Here is a 25,359-nt window from a genome sequence, read left to right as displayed (position 1 = left end):
GTGTGATCTGAGGCAGCCTGACACCACCATTAAATTCTGAGTCTCCCATCCATTGCTAAGCTGACTTGGAAGCTGCCCTGCTATGGCCGGGTCCCACAGAAATCCAGCTCAATCACAGGCAGCCTCAAACAGGGAGGATCTTACAAGCTTTCTCTACCCACCTGTTAGGCAAATGACTTGCAGGTGTCCAGAGTTAAACTTCAAACTTCTGACAAATCAACAAACCCCTAACCACAGTCTCTCCTGCCTCTCCAAGTGGTATAGTAAGGCTTAATGATGGCCGTCCAAAGGGTGACTGGCCCAGGAAGCCACACAGCATACACCACAGGCAGAGAAAGACATGAAGGTTCTGAACTTCCTACTGCTGTCCCCAAGAAACCAACTCCATGCCCCAGCCCTCTCCATCTATGGTGGGTCTAACACCCAGGATCTAATGAAAGCTACAGGCCCTGTCCTGGGGAAGAGACCCCATATGTATAAGTATAGCTTCCTCACTACAAGTTACACACCCTGCACTCACCACTAAGATGTGAGACCTCCTTACCTAAACCTACATCAAGAAACATTCAAAGGGGCTGGAGAAGTGGCTCAGCAGTTGGCACTTGTTGGGAAAGCCTGGGCCTGAGTTTGATTCCCCAGTGTCCACATAAAACTAGATACAAGAGTGGTACATTCATCTGAAGTTTGTTTACAGGGGCAGGAGGCCTTGCATGCCCATTCATTCATTCCCTCCCTCCTTTCTTCTCTCTCTGCTTGCAAATAAAAAACAGAAACATTCATATTTTTATAATACTAGAAATATAACACACATATAACAAAAAACAAAAATGTTTACCCTTATAAAAACATATACCTATTTCATTTCCAAAAAAAACTTAAAATGCTGGTCATAACCTCAAACACGTCATGAAACACCACCCTTCAAAACATGATTGTGGATTCTTCTCCATCTGTCCCTGGTCACCTCCTCCTTCAGTATTAATACAAACAGGGTCAGAGCTCCACATGAGGCTGCTCCTTGGCATTGCTTTTTGTGAACTGAAGTGATGCAATATAGGGAATCCAACAAAAAATTAGACATACCTCAGTTGGGGACACTTTGATCTCAGTTACAGCAAGGTAGCATCTGTGTTACTTCACCCAAACATCAAGTGGGAGCCATACTGGTGAAAAGGGGATGCAAAGCAGATCACACTAGGTGAAGCCAGGGAGGGCTACCAACCACCACCCAGTGAATTCTCCAAATGCTTCTCAACTCCCCACTTCTCCTAACCGAGCAAAGACTAACAGAACACAAAGACCTAACATATGGGAACACATTTAAGGAATGTCTTAGGAAAGCGACTCAGAAGAGATCCTCAGTGCCAGCCTTTGCCAGGTCCAAGGGACTCCATGCTTGCTGGGCCCGAAACAGAACCTGGGGCTGGAGTGCTGTCTACATTGCTTCCTTTAGCACTAAGTCCAATGGGCCACACTTAAGAGAGGCTACAGGAAGGCTAGGAAATGGCTGGGCAGAGGAGCTCATAAGCAGAGACCAAGGAGAGCAACGTTCTCCATGGTCTTTCAATAGTTTCCAGGCCACTCAGTTCACACTGAGGCTGACCACCCACCATCCGCTCTCACTTCTCTCTACCTGGGCCTTGGGAAAGCCAGCCCCAGATCTTTGGAGGGTTTCTGAAAGCAGATTTCTGGATCTTACCCCTGACTTCTGAATGGGTGGGACTAAGACACTGCATTTCTTTTTGTTGCTGGTGATTTTTGTTTTGTTTTGTTTTGTTTTTTGAACTAGGGTCTCACTCTAACCCAGGCTGATTTGGAGTTGACTATGTAGTCTCAGGCTGGCTTCAAACTTACAGCAATCCCCCTACCTCTGCCCCCAGGTACTGGGATTAAAGGTATGTGCCACAACTCCCAGCTAAGATACTGTATTTCTAATTCTAACACTTTCTCTTTGATCTTTTTGTTTTGGGGGAATTTTGTTTTGTTTTGTTTCGTTTTGAGGTAGGGTCTTTCCTAGCCTAGGCAGACCTGGAATTCACTATGTAGTCTCAGGCTGGCCTTATGGTGACCCTCCTACCTCTGCCTCCATGCCCGGCTCTGACAGTTTCTCAGCTTTGTCTGATGTGGATAGCATGGGGCACTCCTGGAGGAACACTAGCCCAATCTAATCAGCCTCTCAAGGCAAAATACTACCAGTCCAGGGATGGGCTCCTACAGAGCAGAAAGGACTAGTGTACAATGTAGCTGGGTACCTAACTCATGCATCTCTTTCCCTGTTCCTGCTGGATAGAAGGAACTACATAATTCCTAGCAACTATCTTATAATGATGAGACAACTTGACACGGGCAGTGAGAGCTGAAGAAAAAATCTAGGTCCTTGACAAAACAGCTAAGCAGCTAATCCTCCAGTTCTCATCCAGAGATGGCAAGTGTCACTATGTACTTAGCAGCAGAAAGCATCCCAACAGAACACCCCATAGTCCAGGGAGATCTTGAACTGGGCACCCCTGCTTCCCAAAAGGACCCTCTCCCAGAGATGCCTACTTACCTAAAGATACTTCCTTCAGATTTTCAGCATGTATGATGCAGCTACCTCATTGTTCTTAAAAATCCAAGTTAGAAGCCAGGCATAGTGGCACATGCCATTAATCCCAGCACCCAGGAGGCAGAGGAAGGAGGCTCACTGTGAGTTTGAAGCCAGTATGGGACTACTGAGTGAGTTCCAAGTCAGCCTAAACTAAAGTGAGACCCTACCTCAGGAAAAAAAAAAAAATCCAAGTTACATCTGGGTGTGGTGGAGCACACCTTTAATCCCAGCCCTCGGGAGGCAGAGGTAAGAGGATTGTTATAAGTTCAAGGCCAGCTTGGAGCTACAGAATTGGTTCCAGGACAGCCTGGGCTAGAGTGAGACCCTGCCTCAGCAAAACCAAAAACGGGGGCGGGGATCTAAGTTAATGGGCTGCAGAGATGGCTCAGCATTAAAGGCACTTGCTTGCAAAGCCTGACTGCCAGGATTTGATTCCCCAGTATCCCTGTGCTACAGTCAGGTTCACATTGCTGATAGAAATCACCCAACCAAGGGCAGTTTGTGGGAAAGAAAGAGGTTTATTTTGGCTTACAGGCTCGAGGGGGAAGCTCCATGTTGGCAGGCGAAAATGATGGCATGAGCAGAGGGTGGACATCAACCCTGACCAACTTAAGGTGGACAAAAGAAACAGGACAGTGTGCCAAACACTGGCACAGGGAAACTGGCTATAACACCCATAAGCCTGCCCCCAACAATACACAGCCTCCAGGAGGTATTAGTTCCCAAATCTCCATCAGCTGGGAACCTATCATTGAGAACCCCTAAGTTTATGGGGGACACCTGAATCAAACCACCACATTCCGCCCCTAGCCCCCATAAACTGTTAATCATCCATGATGTAGCATGCAATGCATTCAGCCCAACTTTCAAAGTCCCCACATTTTTTATCAATCCTAATGATGTTCAAACATCCCCATCCCCAAGGTCTTTTAACTGAGCCATAATACCAAAAAAAAAAAAAAAATCCCCCCAAAAACCATAATGGCACAGAATACACATTCACACTGCAAAAGATGGCATTGGGTATATATAGCAAAGAAATATTCAACCAACACAAGATTTAAAATAGGGCAAACATCAAACTCTGTAGCTCCAAGTCCAACAACTCTAGTCAGTGACAAATCTCCAAGTCTGATAATTCTAACCAGCAACAAGTCTCTGGAGTTCCAATTCTGCCTCTCCAGCTAGGCTACTCACAGTCCTGGAAAACTTCATCCAGGGCCGACAGCTTTCCTTAGCAGCCATCTATGGTCCCAGCATCTACACTGGGTCTCCACTGCGACATAAGGTCCATCCTCTTAGCCCCGTGGGGTCTCCATGCAGGCATCCAGCAAACCTGCTACACACTGCCCATGGCTGTTTCCAAAACACAATACCGTGTTGCAAAGTCAATGATCCTCTCTTTCCTGCATTTCTCAAGGTCCACAATACCAGGTGGGGTGCCAATTTGTTAATCCAGGGGGAAATAAAGCAGACTTTGAAGAACAGGACACTCCTTCAGCATTCAGTCCCCTCCAAAAGACTGTATTCTTTCTGTTCTTCCAATAAATACAGGTCAGCTGGCCCAATCTCAATGGTTGTAATCTCCTAATTGCAGCTGAACAGGCAGCAGTCTTGGCCTAAAGACTTCTTTCTGTGCCATATCCCTCTGCTCACACCAGTCCATTTCAATGCAATGCAACCCTGCACCAATTCTCAGGACACAAGCATAACAGAAAGCCTCTCACACAAACTGCTTCTAGCCCAATCCAGGCAGAGCTCTTTTTCACCCTTATGTGCCAAACGTTGCAGTCCAAAGTTCTAGCTGCATTCAGATCTTTCAACTCTGGCATGAGCAGAGGGTGGACGTCAGGGAACATTCCAGAAAACAGATACCTTACCTTTATCCTGAGGTGATGATATGAGCCATGATGTCCTCACCATACACATGAGAATAGTCCATTAAGCTGTACTTACAGCAGTGTAAGGCATCACTTAGGCCAAGGCTTCAAATCTTTCCACATTCCTTTTGAAAATCAGCTCCAAAAGGCCAAAGTCACACACAGTCAGGTGTCTAGCAGCAAAGAACTCCACTCTCAGTACCAACATTAATATTGCAATCAGGTTCATATTGCTAGTAGAATTCACCCAACCAAGAGCAGCTTGTGCAGAAAAAAAGGGGGGTGGTAGTTTGGCTTACAGACTCAAGAGAAAGCTCCATGATGGCAGGGGAAAGGATGGCATGAGCAGAGAGTAGACACTACCCCCTGGCTAACATAAGGTGGACAATAGCAACAGAAGAGTGTGCTAAATACTAGCATGGGGAAACTGGCTATAACACCCATAAGTCTGCCCCCAACAACACACTGCCTCCAGGAGGTACCAATTCCCAAATCTTTATCAGCTGGGAACCTAGCATTCAGAACACCTAAATGTATGGGGGATACCTGACTCAAACCACCACACCACGTAAAGCTAGAAGCACAAAGTGGTTCATATGCCTGGAGTCTGCAGCACCAGGAGGCCTTGACATGCCCATACTCATCTCTCAAATAAATTTTTAAAAAAATTTAACTCCAAGTTAGTGATTTATCAACACTGGAGAAGCAAAGATATGCAGTCCACACCCTAGAATGCATTAAGCCAATCAGATAGCTTCTCTATCATGGCTGAAACCCAATGCACAAGGCTCTGGCCAGGGGTGCAGGGCAGAAAGGGAACAGAGGACTGTCAGACCTCAGCACCTTACATAGCCAGGTGCAACAAGAGGGGTGCTGCAAGAACCTGAGCTCAGTTACCAGTGTACGAGGGAAGGGGAGGGCCTCAGGAAGGAGGATGGTAGAGGACAACTGTTTAGTCCTCCAGGGCCTTCAACTCTCCTGGGGGTCAAAAGACACCCCCTCAAGTTCCCTGACCCCATTCCAGAAAACAGATACCTTACCTTTATCCTGAGGTGATGATATGAGCCATGATGTCCTCACCAAACACATACATTGTGCCTTCCCGCTTCTGAGGCCCTCACCAGGGGAACCTCATTGAACACCTCCATAGTAAAAGGCTCACAATCGCCTTCCCTAGGTTAGGGCTATGGACAAACACCAAGGAGGGGCAGTTAGACTGGCAGGTGAGCATGGGCCTGGCAGCCATGACAGAGCATGAAGAAGGTGTGTTCAAGACCACAGAGAGGAAGGAAGTGAGCATGTAGGTCCATGGCTCTAACTTTCCATTCTGGTGAATAAATTAATTCTGCAGAGGAAAGGCTTATTTAACCCATGTTCTGGGCCGACTCCACAAGCGCTAGATATGAATTCGTCATAAGGGCTCACACATGTGTGGTTACTTAGGCACCAGGTACCACTTTGAGCACACAACAAGATATAAATTCATTTCATATCCCAACAAGCTTCCACAACTGCCGCCATCATTAGCTCAGTTTTGCAAATGAGAAACTGGGCACAGAAAGATTAAGCTACCTGCCCAAAGTCATACAGCTACTTGAAGGCTCATGGAAGTTCAGCTCCAGAGTGCATGACAGTTCTAGGAATAAATCCAAAGCTTCTGAAAGACAGGTGCGCTCAGCACATAGATCAAGTAGAGGTTCCTTATTTGTAAAGCAAAATACTAAGAACAGAAATTGCCAACACTGGAAAGGCCAGGAAATTAATTTCCATTCTTATCGCGATACATAGTGAAATTACTGTACAATTCTATGAAGAAGTAAAGTGGTTTGATGTAAACAGCACTAGATCCAGACAGCCCTGGCTTTGAACTGAGGTGGCTTCTTTTAACATGCTCAGGTGGGTGCCCAAACCATGCCTCCCCTCAGTTTCTCCTCAAAGCCACAGTTCATCTCTTCACAAGACCTCTCAGAGGATGCCTGGGAGAGATAGGCTGGATGTGGCCTAAATGGGGTGCTCAGAAGAGGTTAGCTTCCTTCTCCTGTAATATACAAAATGCTTAAGGCTGCCAGGAATAAAGTCCAGTTATAGAAATTTCTTCAGTAACGTAAAATACCATCTAGTAAGAAAAACAAAGGCAGAGGTTACAGACAGGTAATTTATAGAAACTAAAATATAAATTAGCATGTAAAGGTATTCATTACTTTTGGCGATTTGGAAAAATATAATTAAAACAATAATGTCTTCTTGGGCCATTAGACTGGCAAAATGAACAATATACATTCTCTTCAATATTGGTGTAATCAGAGGGAAGTGAGCAGTTTGCCTCACCAACAGGAGCACAATTTGATAAAGATCTCTTGGGGGAACAATTAGCAAAATTGTCAACTTAAATTACTCCTTGTCTACAAGCCCTTGTTGGGATCTAGAAAACTGTCAGTGTTAACAGTAATGTGGTTCACAGATTCCTCACTTACTTTTAGAGCAGAAAATTAGAAACAATCTAAATGATGCCAACCAATAAAAAATAATGAAATTATGGCACACCTCTACTCTGGAATGTAAAGCCCCCTCCCCAGCAAAATAGAGGGAACAAACTAATGTCAGTACACATAGAGCTCCAGGATATCACATTAAATTGAAAAGGCCAATCAGAAAAGAAGAAAAACTGTGCTTACTGCGTGTTTACAGTGAGAGCAATTACTCACTGAAAATGCGTAGAAGTCATGAATGACACAAGGGCCAGCCATGCAGCTCAGTGATAAGAGTGCTTGCCTAGCCTGAGTGAACCCTCAGTTTAATCTCCTGGACTGCCATCTACAAAAGAAAGAACAATGCCACTTCAGCATAGTCAGCACACCTACTGCTCCCATCTTAGTTTCTAATACCATTCTCCACTAGAAGGAAATAGCCTGGCATAAGGAAAGTACATGTTAACAGATTATCAGAGGATGGAGGGGATGGCTTAGCAGTTAAAGCGCTTGATGGCAAAGCCAAAAGGACCCAGATGCACAAGGTAGCACGTGCCTCTGGAGTTTGTTTGCAGTGGCTGAAGAGCCTAGTGTAACCATTCTATCTGCCTCTGCCTTCCCCCCCTCCCCCCCTCCCTCTCCCTCTCTCCCTCTTTCTGGTAAATAAATAAATAGTAGTAGTAATAGTATTTAAAAAAACTAGAAAGGAGTCCTCAAAGAATGATGAGAATATGTCAAAAGCAACAACCAAATCAAGGACAATTTGAGCAATAAAAAGAGTAAGACAGTGAAAGATTATAATCTATTGAATAAAGCAAGATTTCATAAGCTGGTGTTTTACATCCAAAAGTAAATAAATATTGGAGAAAAGAGTTTTTCTTTTTGGGACAATTTCAACTAATAAATGTGGAAGGAAACAAGAATTAGAAAATCACCATCTGTCAACTCTCTTGATTCACGCAAGAAGTATCAATGGATTCCAAAACTACTGCAGAAAAGGAGGAGAAATAGCAGTATATTTACATAGTGTCAAATGATTATCCTAGGAGATACATACTCATTACAAAGGGAAAAATGTAACTCTTCAGTCAGGCAGACACCATCCTAATCAAGTGATCAAAGCTAGCACATGCCCCCGGGGATTATGGACAGCAACTGCCTCATGGAAGGACCGACTAAAAGACCACAACTTCAAGCCTCCAGGACTCCTGCCAGAAATATACATAAACTGAATCCAATCATGAGGAAACAAATGGAGGGGTACGATCTAAAACAGCTAGTAGTCTTCAAATATGTCAAGGTCATGAAATACAAAGAACGACCAATTAAAACAGCCTATAAAAACAATAGTTTAAAGGAACAAATGAACTAGGGTTTTATTTTGTAAGAAAGAACATTATTGGGGCATCTGGTAAGATTTGAGTAAGACCTGCATATTAAATAATAGCATTGGGCCAATGTCAATTTCCTGATTTGTAATTACTGTACTGTTTATACCTATAAACAGTTACAACACAATGTCTTTGTTTCAGGAAATATGCAGTCAAGAGGCTAAATGGTATTGAGTCTACACAATACTATTAATAGCTCATTTAAAAAGTCAAGCATGAATATAAGGAAATGCAGCAAAATGTATTAGTGGACTCTGGATAAAGGGTGTACAAGAATTCTTTATATTATTCTTGCAACTTTTCTGTGAGTCTGATATGATATCAAAAGTTTAAAAAATATAATTTAAGAGAGCAAGGAGTGTATATGCATAAAAAGACAGAGATGCCTGGGGATTATGTTCATAATGGCATTTTCCTTTTAAAGGCAGACAGACAAAATGAAGTGAGTGAGCCTAGGGGTTGATAGTGGTCTCTCCAAAATATGCTCCATTCAAAGTGTCATATCCAGGACCATGAAAACAGCAGTTTTGAAGACTTTCTCAGACTAGTTCATTAATCAAGTTCTACACACAAAGTGCCAACATACTTCTCTTTCTTCAGTGCAGATTTGTGCTACTTTTTCCTCAGTGAAAGTCAATGCCTCTGACACCAGGAGTAGATAATGATGCTGTGGGAACGGATCTAGACTATGTAAGCTAAAAAGGAGTTTCAGGATAAGACAGCCTCAGGGAAAGTTTCCCCCTTGATGTTGCTTTATTGAGGTCTTGGAATGTTAAGCTGTGACATGAAGGCGGGTGAGTGGGTTCCCAAGGCCATACTGGTCCATTCCTGTGGTACAATCATAGGGCCTCTGGCTGAGCATGCTCCCAGGTAAGCAGGTGGCGAATGAGATGATTGAGGCCAACAGCTCCCTGCCACACACATTGCATGTCTCCTGTGTTCCAACACCTACAAAAAGCTTTCATACATAGCTTTTCATCATTTCTTTAACACAGTTTTAAAAACTCTAATGTTCATTTTGCAAAATACCTAGTTTCCAAACCAAGGGAATAAACTATAATGTATATACCCTGGGAGTCTACATGGAAGACAGGGCTTACCTAAGCATATGAATATTCTAATATGGAAATGTCAAATGAAATGTGACAACATAGGCAAACTAGCTAAGTAAGTATGACTAATACTACCCCAGAACTCAGCAGAAACACAGCCATCATTCCTCTTTGCTGTTGGCTAGCATCCATCCCTGTAAGCCCCATCTTTGAGCCAAACCTTCAAATTTACAAGACACAAGGAGCACCACTATGTAATGCTATCCAGGCCTTCTCTTTATCATCTTCTGACTGCTACAGAACCACCACACTGAAGTCCTCACATAGACACCAGCTCTTTTCAAAGAAACTGATGAACTGAATCTTCCAGGAGTAAACATTCTGTCAAAGTACTCCCAAGACAAAGGCCCCAGCCTAGTTCCCAAAACAAAATTCCTGTATTCAACCAAAGAAAAATTGGGCTTAATTGTAGGACAATGTATTGCTGAGCACCAACCAGCGCCAACAGTATTTAGATTTAAAAACTAGCTCAGCAAATGATGTTCTGTTTTTCATCTTTTGGGGAAGAGACTTTTAGCAAATAACAAAACCAGAATTCACACCCAAATCAGCCTGCCCTGCCCCAACCCCCTGGTGTCCCCATGATCCACACAACCCACTGTAAACAGGTGAAGACAGGCAGAATTTCACTACACCATCTCATCCTCCATGCCACCCCACCCCCAATCAATGAGCAGGTGACAAATCACATACTACTCCTGGGAAGTCTCTCAACACAGAAGCAAAAGACAAGTAAATGGTCTATACTTTCTTCTTACCCAAAGGAATGTTCCCCTGAGCTGTCAACTCCAGGCAGGAGGAACCCATCCTTATGTAATGTCAGAGGGCAGGACAAGGGGCTGAGAAGCCAAGCCCATCAATGCTCTCTTACTTCGCCCACAAAGATATAAATTTATATCTGACATTTTGAGTGTCTCAGTCTTCTGTGGCCTACACATTCATGATTGGTTTTGCAAAAGACGGCCACAGATTCCAACAAATCTCTCGGGCCTCAATTAGCTATCAAAGCCAGAGAGAAATAAAATATAAAAAGCAAAGGTAAAAGAAATATTATCAGGGACTATGTGCTGGCAGAAAAGGGGAGTTGCAAGAATGGACATGATGTCCTATACTGAGATGAATGTTTATTTTTACCCCAATGTGTTTACACCCAAAACACAGCGAGGCCTTCAGCATCTGGAAGTCACCGGATCCAGCCCTAGAAGCACCAGGCAGGCGCCGCATCCTGCATCCTGCATCCTGCATCCTGCATCCTGCATCCAGCAGCAGCTGCCGCCAGCCCCCGGCGCCTGGTCCTCCTTCTCAGGCTAGGGTCGACCAGGTCTTAAAAGACGCCACCATCCGCGGACGGCCAGGCTGTACGATTTCCATGACAACCATAGGCGCCATCCGGGTCCGGCCCCGCAGATCCCAGCTGGGCCGCCCGCGCCCACAGCCCGTCCCCTCCCGACTCCCCGCAGCCGCCCGGCCCGGCCCGACCCGGCCCACAGACCTGACGCGCCCCGGCCCGCGGCGCCCGGCTCCCATCCGAGCCCGGTCCTCGGTACCCTCTGTGGCCTGAGAGTCCAAGAACCCGCTCCTGCAGCGTTGCCGCCCGGTCGTGAAGTCTGGCCGGGTGTCAGGTGCTGGTCCACTTGCCTCGGCCCGCGACCGCAGCCCCGGCCGCGAACCCGCTGCCCGCGCACGGCCCGAACCCCGCCGCCGCCCCTCCTGACGCCGCGCGCCGCCCCGCCCGTCCGCGCCTCCGCGCATGCGCGCCCCGCCCCTGGGAGGCGGGGCAAAGTGGCCTTCTCCGCGCTTCCCGCCGCTCGACCTCCCCGGACCGCGTCGCTCTTGAACTTCGGTAAGCCACCATGGCATTTTCACCCTTACCCCAGGCTCCTCCTAGGAATAGCCGTAACCCGATGACGCGCTCAGTGCCGGTGTGACCATTCCGTGGACGGCATTTAGTGATCTGAGCATTCCAGTCAGAAACAAGAAAAAAATTAAAATCACAATAACTTAGCAAATGCGAGTTGGCATAAAGAAGAGACTACTAACATCCATATGCACGTCCTTCCAGACGTATTGTGGCACATGTGCATTAATGTGCATTTACAGATTCCCAACAATTTAATATTCCTTCTCACCTCAAATTCTACTTTTCCGTGGTAGAACAAAATAGGCAGTCTAAAACTGTTAGAAGAAATATTTAGTTCATTTTCTTTCACTTTTATCATTCAAGGTTTTTTTTTCTTTTCACAATTTTTATTAACATTTTCCATGATTACAAAAAATATCCCATGGTAATACCCTCCCTCTTCCCCCCCCCCCCCGCACTATCCCCTTTGAAATTCCATTCTCCATCATATTACCTCCCCATCTCAATCATTGTTACATACATACAATACCAACCTGTTAAGTGCTCTCTTCCCTTCCTTTCTCTTCTCTTTATATCTCCTTTTTAACTTGCTAGCCTCTGCTACTAAGTATTTTCCTTCTAACACAGAAGCCCAATCATCTGTAGCTAGGATCAACATATGAGGGAGAACATGTGGCGCTTGGCTTTCTGGGCCTCGGTTACCTCACTTAGTATAATCCTTTCCAGGTCCATCCATTTTTCTGAAAATTTCATAACTTCATTTTTCTTTACCGCTGAGTAGAACTCCATTGTATAAATGTGCCACATCTTCATTATCCACTCATCAGTTGAGGGACATCTAGGCTGGTTCCATTTCCCAGCTATTATAAATTGAGCAGCAATAAACATGGTGGAGCACATACTTCTAAGGAAATGAGATGATTCCTTCGGATATATGTCTAGGAGTGCTATAGCTGGGTCATATGGTACATCTATCTTTACCTATTTTAGGAACCTCCACACTGATTTCCACAATGGCTAGACCAGATTGCATTCCCTCCAACAGAGTAGAAGGGTTCCTCTTTTTCCACATCCCCGCCAACATTTATGATCATTTGTTTTCATGATGGTAGCCAGGAGTGAGATGGAATCTCATTGTAGTTTTAATCTGCATTTCCCTGATGACTAGTAACGTAGAACATTTTTTAGATGCTTACATGCCATTCATATTTCTTCCTTTGAGAATGCTCTATATAGCTCCATAGCCCATTTTTTGATTGGCTTGTTTGATTCCTTATCATTTAACTTTTTGAGTTCTTTGTATATCCTAGATATTAATCCTCTATCAGATATATAGCTGGCGAAGATTTTTTCCCATTCTGTAGGTTGCCTCTTTGCTTTTTTTCACTATGTCGTTTGCAGTGCAAAATCTTTGTAATTTCATGAGGTCCCAGTGATTAATCCGTGGTTTTATTGCCTGAGCAATTGGGGTTGTATTCAGAAAGTCTTTGCCAAGACCAATATGTTGAAGGGTTCCCCTACCTTTTCCTCTAGCAGTTTCAGAGATTCAGGTCTGATGTTAAGGTCTTTAATCCATTTGGACTTAATTCTTGTGCACAGAGTGAGAAGAGGAATGTATTTTTATCCTTTTACAAACATATATCCAGCTTTCCCAACACCGTTTGCTGAAGAGGCTGTCTTTTCTCCAATTAGTATTTTTGACATTTTTATCGAATATCAGGTGGCTATAACTACCTGGACTTACATCTGGGTCTTCTATTCTGTTCCACTGATTTACATGTCTGTTTTTGTGCCAGTACCATACTGTTTTTGTTACTATGGCTCTGTAGTATAGGTTAAAATCAGGTATCGTGATACCATCAGCCTCATTTTTGTTGCTCAGTATTATTTTAGATATTCGAGGGTTTTTGTGATTCCAGATGAATTTTTGGATTGTTTTTTCTATTTCCATGAAGAAAGCCTTTGGAATTTTGATAGGGATTGCATTAAATGTGTAGATTGCTTTAGGCAAGATTGCCATTTTCACAATAATGATTCTTCCAATCCAGGAACAAGGGATGTTTCTCCACTTTCTAGTGTCTTCTGCAATTTCTCGCTTGAGTGTTTTAAAGTTCTCATTGTAAAGATGCTTTACTTCCTTCATTAGGTTTATTCCAAGGCACTTTTTTTTTTTTTGATGTTATTGTGAATGGGAGTGATTCTCTGATTTCATCCTCTGTGTGTTTGTTGTTAACATATATGAAGGCTACTGATTTCTGTGTATTTATTTTTTATCCTGCTACATGGCTGTAGGTTTTGATCAGCTCTAACAGTTTGCTAGTAGAGTCTTTAGGATCCTTTATGTATAGAATCATGTCATCTGCAAATAATGATAATTTGATCTCTTCCTTTCCAATTTGTATCCCTTTTATGTCTGTCTCTTGCCTTATTACTATGGCTAAGACTTCCAAAACTATATTAAATAAAAGTGGGGACAGTGGAAACCCTTGTCTTGTTCCTGATTTTAGTGGAAAAGCTTCCAGTTTTTCCCCATTTAGTAATATGTTGGCTGTAGGCTTGTCATAAATAGCTTTTATTATATTGAGATATGTTACTTCTATTCCCAGTCTCTGTAGGACTTTTATCATGAAGGGATGTTGGATTTTGTCAAATGCTTTCTCCGTGTCTAATGAGATGATCATGTGATTTTTGTCCTTCAACCCGTTTATGTAATGTATTACATTTATAGATTTGCGTATGTTGAACCATCCCTTCATCTCTGGGATAAAGCCTACTTGGTCAGGGTGATTGATCTTTTGGATACATTCTTGTATTCTGTTTGCCAATATTTTGTTGAGAATTTTTGCATCTATGTTCATGAGGGAGATTGGTCTGTAATTTTCTTTTTTTGTTCTATCTTTGCCTGGTTTTGGTATCAGGGTGATGCTGGCCTCATAGAAGGAGTTTGGTAGAAGTCCTTCTTTTTCTATTTCCTGGAAAAGCTTAAGAAGCAATGGTGTTAGCTCTTCCATGAAGGTCTGGTAATATTCAGCAGTGAATCCATCTGGGCCTGGGCTTTTTTTAGTTGGGAGATTATTGCTAACTGTTCGGATCTCCATGTTTGTTATAGGTCTATTTAAGTGATTAACCTCATCTTGATTTAATTTAGATAGGTCATATAAATCAAAGAAATCATCCATTTCTTTCAGATTTTCATACTTTGTGGAGTATGCTTTTAAAGTATGTCCCTATGATTTTTTGAATTTCTCTGGAATGTGTTGTGATGTTACCTTGTTCATCTCTGATTTTATTAACTTCTGTCTCTTCTGTCTTTCTTTTGGTCAGATTTGCTAAGGGTTTATCAAGCTTGTTTATCCTTTCAAAGAACCAACTCTTTGTTTCATTAATTCTTTGGATTTTTTTTTAAATTTCTATTTCATTAATTTTGGCCCTAATCTTTATTATTTCTTCCCATCTACTGATTTTTGGTTTGCCTTGTTCTTCTTTTTCCAAGGCTTTAAGGTGAAGCATTAGGTCGTTTACTTGCGACCCTTCTAATTTCTTAATATAGGCACTTAAAGCTATAAATTTACCTCTTAGAACTGCCTTCAATGTGTCCCAGAAATTTTGGTATGCTGTGTTCTCATTATCATTTCACTCTAAAAATTTTTTGATTTCCTTCTTGATTTCTTCATTGACCCACTCATCATTTAGTGGTGTATTGTTTAGCTTCCATGATTTTGTGTATGCTCTATAGCCTTTCCTGCTACTGATTTGTAGTTTAATTCCATTGTGGTGAGATAGAATGAAAGGAGTTATTTCAATTTTCCTGAATTTGTTAAGATTTGCTTTGTGTCCTAATATATGGTCTATTTTAGAGAATGTTCCATGTGCTGCTGAAAAGAATGTATATTCTACAGCCTTTGGATGAAATGTCCTGTATATATCTGTTACGTCCATTCCTTCTATGACCTCATTTAGTCCAGATGCTTCTCTGTTTACTTTTTCCCGGGATGACCTATCAATTGATGAGAGTGGGGTGTTAAAGTCACCCACCACCACTGTGTTTGGTATTATCTGTGACCTTAGGTCTAATGGTGTTTGTTTGATGAATGTGGGAGCCCCCATGTTAGGTGCATATATGTTTAGGATTGTAATGTCCTCCTGTTGGAGTGTGCTCTTAATCTATATAAAGTGACCTTCCTTATCTTTCTTGACTAACGTTGGACTGAAGTCTATCTTTGTCAGATATTAGGATAGCAACCCCTGCTTGTTTGCCAGGCCCATTTGCTTGAAACACCGTTTTCCAACCTTTCACCCTAAGATAATGTCTATCCTTTGTAGAAAGGTGAGTTTCTTGGAGACAACAAATTGTAGGATCCTGCTTTTTTTTTTTTTCAATTATTTATTTATTTATTTGAGAGCGACAGACACAGAGAGAAAGACAGATAGAGGGAGAGAGAGAGAATGGGCGTGCCAGGGCCTCCAGCCTCTGCAAACGAACTCCAGACGCGTGCGCCCCCTTGTGCATCTGGCTAACGTGGGACCTGGGGAACCGAGCCTCGAACAGGGGTCCTTAGGCTTCACAGGCAAGCGCTTAACCGCTAAGCCATCTCTCCAGCCCAAATTTTAATTTTTAATATTAGAGTGATAAAAAGTTTTGACTTGCCTGGGATGGCCCCAGAGTTTATCCTTTTCCAGCAAATTATTAATAGTGTCCTCTTACATTCAAAAGTGTTCCCATGCAGATGACAATACATTGCGTGGCTGGGCTATTTATAATCAAGCTAAGAGAGATTTAAGTTCAATAGCCTTAATTTTTTTTTTTTTTTTTTTGAGGTAGGGTTTTGTTCTAGCCCAGGCTGACCTGGAATTCACTATGTAGTCTGAGGCTGGCCTTGAATTTACAACAATTCTCCTATCTCTGCCTCCCGAGTGCTGGGATTAAAGGCATGCGCCACCACGCCTGGCAGCCTAAATTTTTTTAATTCACAAATTTAAAATCAAACAATAGAATTTCAACATTTATTTAACACAATATTAAGTAATTTTGAATAAAGATCAGATTTCCAATATCTGTCCGTTGGCTATTGTGCAATTCTGTAAAATATTAAAATATTTGTAATGTTTCCAACTTATTAAAGAGCACTTCAGTTCTACTAGAGAATAAAAATTAGCAAAGGAGGAGCCAGGCGTGGTGGTGCACGCCTTTAATCCCAGCACTTGGGAGGCAGAGGTAGGAGGATTGCTGAGAGTTCGAGGCCACCCTGAGACTACATAGTGAATTCCAGGTCATCCTGAGCCAGAGTGAGACCCTACCTCGAAAAACCAAAAAGAAAAAAAAAATTAGCAAAGGAAAAAGGAGCTGTGTTTGTTGGCAAATGTGGTGACAAGCATTCCCCTACATATGACAACATGACAGAAGGAAGTACCCGCCATACAGTCTCCCAGTCCTTCAGAAGTTCTCAAGATAAGGACCTCAACTAGTGATATAATAATACTCAAAAAATCACTAGCGAGCTAGAGAAATGGCTTAGTTGTTAAGGCACTTGCCTGCAGGCAATCCAGGTTTGATTCCCCAGGACCCACATAAGCCCAACGCACAAAGTGGCACATGCATCTGGAATTCATTTGCAGTGGTTAGAAGCCCTGGCATATCCATTCTCTCTCAATCCCCCCCCCCATAAATAAAGATAAATAAAGAAAGAAGAGGAAAAGAAAAATCACTAGAAATACAAATTCCTAAGCCTCACTCAGACATATTGAGTCAGAAATTCGGAAAGAGGCAATGTATCTAGTTTTTGTTTGCTTGTTTTTGTTTTTTTTTTTTATGAGAAAGAGAGAAAATGGGCACACCAGGGTCTCCAGCCACTGTAATTGAACTCCAAATGTGTGCGCCCTTTGTGTGCATGTGTGACATTGTGCACTCGCATCACTGCTTATATGGGACCTGGAGAATTGAACATGAGTCCTTAGACATCACAGATTGCAGGCAAGCACCTTAACTGCTAAGCCATCTCTCCAACCTGCATTGTATTTTTTACCTAGACTTCTGGGGGAGTCTGATGATCATACTGATGTGACCTGGTTTAAATATATATAATAATTAAGAGCTGAACAATATAATCTTTATTACTGGAACAATCCTACATGACAGCTTTACTTCATTAAATATGATGCTTATATGTAGTGTATAAAAGACACAACTGTGTATGGTTGTGTTAAGAGAATAGATTTGGGCTTGCACACCACCAGTCCTGAGCATAAAAGCTTTTAAAAGCAGAACTCTAGCAGCCACTAGAGGGGCATAAAGGATTTACAGCATCTCAAAAACTCTTGTTCTCTGGGACTTGCCACCATTTGGCTCTGTTGACAGCTTCCTGGCAAAGCTCTGTGTATTAGTCAGTGTTCCCTCGAGGAATGGTACCAATCGAATGAGTGCGTCTGTGACAAAGGGGCTTATTGGATTGGCTTCCACAGTAAGAGCTGTATAGTCCAAAAACGGCTGTCTGCACACTGCTCAGGCTGAGACCCTGGTAGCTGTTCAGTCCATGAGGCTGTGTGCTTCAGCAGTCCCAAGCTGGTCCTGGAAGCCTGGATATTCCTGGAGAGCCTGTGGTCTTTAGTCTATGGAAGCCGCCAGAAGAAGCTGGGCTCTGACGTTTGCCAAGGAGTAGTGGCCAGACAGGGAACATGTGCTCACCAGCGAGGAGCAAGGAGGACAAGCATAAAAAGCAGCGCGTTGCCCTCAGATCTCTTTATATCCAGGCAGGAAGGGGGAGGGTCTTCCTCCCTCAATTAATCTTTCCAGGAAATGCCCTCACAGGCCAGTATTCAGGCACATCTCTTTGCTGATACTGGATCCAATCAAGTTGACAACTAAGATGAACCATCACTTTCCGTTCTTAGGACTTGTCTTTAATTGATGCAACCAAGAGCTTTCCCTGTACAAATAGAACTGTCTACCAGATACTGGTTCTAACGTGACCAGCAGAAAGTGTCTAACATTCCAGCTGCCTGAGGTGGTGACATCAGTTGGAGCAAAGAAAGGCTTACTAAAAATAACACACAAAGAAAAATAAATAAGGAATGAGATAGCCATGGGGAAAGGGGGAGAAAGGATTGGAAACATTTCTGGAAATCTAAAAAAATTTAGACATGTGCACAATTGAGCACACCCAGGAAAGACCTAAAAAGGCTCTATTTTTTTCACCTCTGGCTAACCTTGAGACTTTGAACAAGCAACATGTGAGGAAGCCTAAGAAGGATATCAATGTCTGCCTGAGGGCTGGAAGCATGCCACAACCTGCACACACAGGCCCCGCTGTAAACACAGAAAATCTTTGCATTTCAGGAAATCTCAGTCTGATCATTAGTGAGCCAGTCAACTAATCAAGCAAGGTCTTGCTATGAATTGGGTGCAAAATGGCTGCCAGCGGCTCATGTGTTTTTCTGTCCTCCCTCCCCCACCCTGTTGGTTTTGTTTTCATGGGTTTTTTAAAACACTTTATTTATGTATCTATTCGAGAGAGAGAGCGAGAGAGAGAGAGAGAGAGAGAGAGAGAGAGAATGGGTGCAACAGGTCCTCTAGCTACTGCAAACGAACTCTAGACACAAGTGCCACCTTACGTATCTGGCTTACATGGGTCCTGGAGAGTTGAACCTGGGTTCTTAGGCTTTGCAGGCAAGTGCTTTAACCACTAAGACATCTCTCCAGCCCTTTTGTGGTTTTTATTTACTTGTGTTTGTTTTCGTTTTACTCTAGGTTCTTATGTAGCCCTGGCTGGTTTGGAGCTTTCTGTGTAGCCAAGGCTGGACTGGAACTCACAGCAGTCCTTCTAACTCAGCCTCCTAAGTATAGTGTTTATAGGTGAAAGCCACCACATCCAGCTCAGGCTCATGTGTTTCAACACTTAGATTCTAACTTCTGATACTGTTTTGGAAAGGTTGTAGCAATTTTAGGATATGGGGCCTTGCTGCAGGAAGTGGGTAAAAGAGGTGGGTCTACTGGGTTATGACCTGCCCACCCCCCCAGGCTTGGGCACATGTTCCCTCTCTGCCTCCTGGCCAGTTGCTGAGATGTGAGCCAGCTGTGCCACAGCTCCCTCTACCACGCCTTCCTCTCTGTGGCAGAATGTGTGCCTCCCAAACCAGGAGCCAAAATAAATTGCTATTCTCTTAAATTGGTGCCCCCCCAACCCTGCCAAGGTATGGTTTCATTCTAACTCACAGTTACCTAAATCTCACTCTGTAGTTCCAAGATGGCCTCAAACTCACAAGGACCCTCCTACCTCTGCCTCCTGAGTGCTAGGATTAAAGGCATGCACTAGCATGCCTGGTTTTAAGTTGGTTCTTATGAGTATTTGGTTTACAGTAACAAGAAAATTAACGAGTATAGCCCACAAATGACTCCAGTGACCTATTAGTGGCTACAAGTAACAAAGACTAATACAGAATTAGCCACAAAGGTTACTAAACAAGCAAAAGGGAACAGCAATAAATAGTAGCAACAACAAACCCTGGAACAAGAGAAATGTGATTTCCAGAGTGGCCATACATAGTACTTTAAATGTCTACTTGAAAACTTTTTGTTTGTCTTGTTTATTGAGGGAAGGTCTCTCTCTAGCCCAGGCTGACCTGAAATTCATTTTGTAGTCTCAGACTGACCTCACATTCACAGTGATCCTTCTACCTTAGCATACTGAGTGCTGGGATAAATGGTGTGTGCCACCACAGCCAGCCCACTTAAAATATTTTTTTTTCCTTTTCTTCGTTTTTTGAGGTAAGGTTTCAATCTAGCCCAGGCTGACCTGAAATTCACAGGGTGGCCTTGAATTCACAGTGATCCTCCTACCTCTGCCTCCCAAGTGCTGGGATTAAAGGCGTGTGCCACCATGCCTGGCTTCTATTTTTTGACAAAAAAGTTGTGTGGTATACAAAGAGATAAGAAGGGACATAGGTTAAAGAGTAGTTGAGACTGACACTGAGAAAACACAAGTATTGGACTTACTGAGAAAGATATAAGTCAGCTATTATAAATAAATTAAAAAAAACTAGTGGAAACCATCTCTCAAAAATTAAATTACAGACTTCCGGTTAAGATGGCAGCGTAGGTACCACACCAAAGCAGCATAGGAGGGAAAAGACCAAAAAAACTCAGCAAAATACACACTTTTACTAAAAAGTGAGGTGTATAGGAAATTGAAGCGGGAGCGGAGAAGTAGAAGAGTTCCAGAGCATCCAGAGCCTGCACAGGCGGGAAAAGCGGCTCTAGCAGCTCGGCCAACCACCGCGGCCACGGCGCACCAGAAAGCCGCCAGGCTCGGCTCTAGCCGCAGGAAAAGCCAGGTGCGGGCGCTTCCCCTCACACCGCGCTCTCCGCAACTCGGGAAACGTGAGGGGAGAGTGGCAGCGAGCAACGGAGGAGCAGACGCGAGGTAGAAGAACACGTGGAGCAGCGAGAGAACCAGAGCAGCCGAGGCTCCCTCACCTCCCCCACCGCCTGAGCCCAGCTCCAGTGAACAGAGCAGTGGCCCGGGACCCGGCCACGCGCCAACTTGGGCTGACAGCGGGACCCAATCAGGAGCAGAGTTCGGCAGCAACATCAGCAGCTCCAGCACCGGTAACAGCGGCCCCAGCAGCAGCAGACCCAGGAGTGGCAGCAGCGGCAGACTCGGCAGCAGCAGCTTCAGCAACAGTGGTGGCTCCAGCAGTGGCAGCTACAGCAGCAGCAGAGGCAGCACCAGCAGTGGGTCCAGCAGCAACACCTTCAACAGCAGTGGCTACAGACCCAGCAGGGGCAGCTTGAGCAGCAGCAGTTCCAGCAGCAGGGGTGCTGATCTGCAGGGCCACACTGGACAGGCTCGGTTTGCCCCGGAGGAAAAGCAAGTGCCCAGCTCCAGAAATCAGAAGAGCAGCCCGACGACCCAGGCAGCAACTTGACTGAGACCAGAATCATCCAAGGTAACTGGGATTGCACCAGGGAAGGGTCTCACTTGGTTACAAGCTGACTTGGATCCCTCAACAGACCAGAAATCTTAACCTCTTTGTTGATAGAGGAGCTGGTCATTATAATAACTACTCTTGCATATATACTCGGGGCTGTTTTTGATTGAATGTGTACAGTGTTTAGTTAAATTTTAGAATCTACCTGTATTTTATTCCACTCAGCCTGCTTGAATACTCCTATAGCAGGGAAACTCAACCCCTAAGAACATCTTTGTAGATACTCTGAGAGTCTTAAGAGCCACACCTAACACCTTAAGGTCCTACCCTGAAAATATATTACATCAAATCAATTGATACAGGTAAAAATACATAGCTAGCTAGAAAATCCAAGCATTAACTTAATCCAAGATGCAAAAATATATACATTATAACACAAGAAACACTAAAAAGCAAGACTATATAAATCCACCTAAAAGTATTAATGCATCAGAAATGTCCTCCAGTGAGAAAGAGTTAGAGGAAATGCCTGAGAAAGAGTTAAAAGAATGATTATAAATATGTTCAAAGAGGTCAAAGAACACATCAAAACAATCAAAGAAGAAATCAAAGAGGAAATCAAAGGAATCAAAGAAGATGCAGGACACCAATTTAATGAAATAAAGAAGGCAATACAAGACATAAATAAGGAAATAGAAATAATAAAGAAAAACCAGTCAGAATTACTAGCAATGAAGAACACAGTTAATGAAATAAGAAACTCTGTAGAAAATCTCACCAGTAGGATGGATGAGGGAGAGGACAGAATATCTAAGCTAGAAGACCAGGTGGCAGACCTAATGCAGTCCAACAAAGAGAGAGACAAACTTATAGAAAAGTATGAATGGGAATTTCAAGATATTCGGAACACTATGAAAAGATCCAATATTAAGAATTCAGGGCATAGTAGAAGGAGAAGAACTCCACTCCAGAGGCATAGTAGGCGTCTTCAACAAAATCATAGAAGAAAATTTCCCCCAAATTGGGAAAGAGGTGCCAATGCAGATACAGGAAGCCTTTAGAACCCCAGCCAGACAAAACCCAGAAAGAACCTCTCCTCACCATATTATAATCAAACTTCCAAACACACACACCAAAGAAAAAATATTGAAAGCAGTTAGAGAGAAAAATCAAGCTACCTACAAAAGCAAGCCCATCAGGATTACAGCAGATTATTCAACACAAACTTTTAAAGCCAGAAGGGCTTGGAGTGATATACTCCAGGTTCTGAAAGATAACAACTGTCAACCAGGGTTACTTTATCCTGCAAAGTTATCCATTCAAATAGATGGAGAAATAAAGACATTCCATGACAAAAGCAGGTTAAAGGAGTATTTGAAGACAAAACCAGATCTACAGAAAATACTTGATAGAATCCTCCATGCTGAAGAAAAGGAAAAGCACACCCATTCACAATTGCATCAAAAAAATAAAGTACCTTGGAATAAACCTAACGAAGGAAGTAAAGAATCTCTACAATGAGAACTTTAAAACACTCAAGCGAGAAATTGCAGAAGACACTAGAAAATGGAGAAACATCCCTTGTTCCTGGATTGGAAGAATCAATATTGTGAAAATGGCAATCTTACCTAAAGCAATCTACACATTTAATGCAATCCCTATCAAAATTCCAAAGGCTTTCTTCATGGAAATAGAAAAAACAATCCAAAAATTCATTTGGAATCACAAAAACCCTCGAATATCTAAAATAATACTGAGCAACAAAAAAGAGGCTGATGGTATCACCATACCTGATTTTAACCTATACTACAGAGCCATAGTAACAAAAACAGCATGGTACTGGCACAAAAACAGACATGTAGATCAGTGGAACAGAATAGAGGACTCAGATGTGATCCCAAGTAGCTATAGCCACCTGATATTCGATAAAAATGCCAAAAATACTCATTGGAGAAGAGACAGCCTCTTCAGCAAATGGTGTTTTGAAAACTGGATATATATCTGCAGAAGGATGAAAATAGATTCTTCTCTCTCGCCATGCACAAGAATTAAGTCCAAATGGATTAAAGACCTTAACATCAGACCGGAAACTTTGAAACTGCTAGAGGAAAAAGTAGGGGAAACCCTTCAACATATTGGTCTTGGCAAAGACTTTCTGAATACAACCCCAATTGCTCAGGCAATAAAACCACAGATTAACCACTGGGACCTAATGAAATTACAAAGATTTTGCACCACAAAGGACACAGTGACAAAAGCAAAGAGGCAACCTACAGAATGGGAAAAAATCTTCGCCAGCTATATATCTGATAGAGGATTAATATCTAGGATATACAAAGAAATCAAAAAGTTAAATAATAAGGAATCAAACAAGCCAATCAAAAAATGGGCTATGAAGCTAAATAGAGAGTTCTCAAAGGAAGAAATACGAATGGCATATAAGCATCTAAAAAAATGTTCTAGGTCACTAGTCATCAGGGAAATGCAGATTAAAACTACATTGAGATTCCATCTCACTCCTGTCAGATTGGCCACCATCATGAAAACAAATGATCATAAATGTTGGCGGGGATGTGGAAAAAGAGGAACCCTTCTGCACTGCTGGTGGGAATGCAATCTGGTCCAGCCATTGTGGAAAACAGGGTGGAGGTTCCTAAAAGAGCTAGAGATTGATCTACCATATGACCCAGCTGTTGCACTCCTAGGCATATATCCAAAGGACTCATCTCATTTCCTTAGAAGTACATGCTCAACCATGTTTATTGCTGCTCAATTTATAATAGCTGGGAAATGGAACCAGCCTAGATGTCCCTCAACAGATGAGTGGATAATGAAGATGTGGCACATTTATACAATGGAGTTCTACTCAGCGGTAAAGAAAAATGAAGTTATGAAATTTGCAGAAAAATGGATGGACCTGGAAAGGGTTATACTAAGTCAGGTAACCCAGGCCCAGAAAGCCAAGCACCACATGTTCTCTCTCATATGTGGATCCTAGCTACAGATGACTGGGCTTCTGCGTGAGAATGAAAATACTTAGTAGCAGAGGCCAGTAAGTTAAAAAGGAGACATAAAGGGTAGAGAAAGGAAGGGAGGAGGATACTTAATAGGTTGATATTGTATATATGTAATTACAATGATTGTAATGGGGGGGTAATATGATGGAGAATGGAATTTCAAATGGGAAAGTTTGGGGGTGGGGAGGGAGGGAATTACCATGGGATATATTTTATAATCATGGAAAATGTTAATAAAAAATTTTTAAAAAAATTAAATTACAGGAAAAAAATTAGGGTTGGAGGGATGGTATAATGGTTAAGGCAGTTGCCTGCAAAGCCAAAGGACCCAGGTTCGGTTTCCCAGAACCCATGCAAACCAGATGCACAAGAGGGCGCATGCATCTGGAGTTCATTTGCGGTGGCTGGAGGCCGTGGTGCACCCACTCTCTCTGTCTGTCTCTCTCTGCCCATTTCTCTCTCAGATAAATAAATATAAATAAATTTTTGGGGGGGGTTTCAAGGTAGGCTCTCACTCTAGCCCAGGCTGACCTGGAACTCACTATAGAGTCTCAGGGTGGCCTTGAACTCATGCAATCCTCCTTCCTCTGCCTCCGAGTGCTGGGATTAAAGGTGTGTGCCACCATGCCCAGCTAAATAAAATATTTTCTAAAAAATTAAATTACAGGGCTGGAGAGATGACTTAGTGGTTGAGGTGCTTACCTGTGAAGCCTGGGAACCCATGTTCAACTCCCCAGGTCCCACATGAGCCAGATGCACAGGGTGGTGCAAGTGCAAGGTTCTGCAATGCACAAGGTAGCACCTGCATCTGGAATTTGATTGCAGTGGCTAGGGGCCCTAGCATGCCAATTCCCTCTCTCTCTCTCTCTCTCTCTCTCTCTCTCTCATAAAAATATTAAATTACAATAACAATATCTCTTCAGACCAGAATATAAATAAAAACATAGGAATCATATTTAAGAAACTGTGGTAGTTTGAATAGATAGCCCCCAATATATTAAGTTCTTTATTGTTTGTAGTTTGCATCTGCAGCCACCTGGCTGGAGGCAGTGTCACTGGGTGGATCTTAAGGTGTGGTGGTGGGTTTCAGACTTCAATTTAAAGATATGCAAAGTGTGC

General features: G+C 43.0%; 1 protein-coding gene across 8 annotated transcripts in view; it reads right to left on the bottom strand.

Moving 5' to 3' along the window:
• Positions 1 to 11,126, bottom strand: part of Inpp4a (inositol polyphosphate-4-phosphatase type I A) — a 152,660-nt gene extending 141,534 nt beyond the window's left edge. For 7 of the 8 annotated variants that reach the window (XM_045146913.1, XM_045146917.1, XM_045146918.1 and 4 more), the window contains exon 1: positions 10,931 to 11,126. The gene's annotated coding sequence lies outside the window, so the exon portion shown is untranslated. Of the gene's footprint in view, positions 1 to 10,572; positions 10,664 to 10,930 lie in introns of those variants that run through there. The other variant, XM_045146915.1, reaches the window with a different exon arrangement.
• Between the last annotated feature and the right edge of the window lie 14,233 nt (positions 11,127 to 25,359).

Source organism: Jaculus jaculus, chromosome 4 (genome assembly GCF_020740685.1).
Source record: "Jaculus jaculus isolate mJacJac1 chromosome 4, mJacJac1.mat.Y.cur, whole genome shotgun sequence".
Classification (NCBI taxonomy): Eukaryota; Metazoa; Chordata; class Mammalia; order Rodentia; family Dipodidae; genus Jaculus; species Jaculus jaculus.
This window is presented reverse-complemented; position numbering and strand designations above follow the sequence as displayed.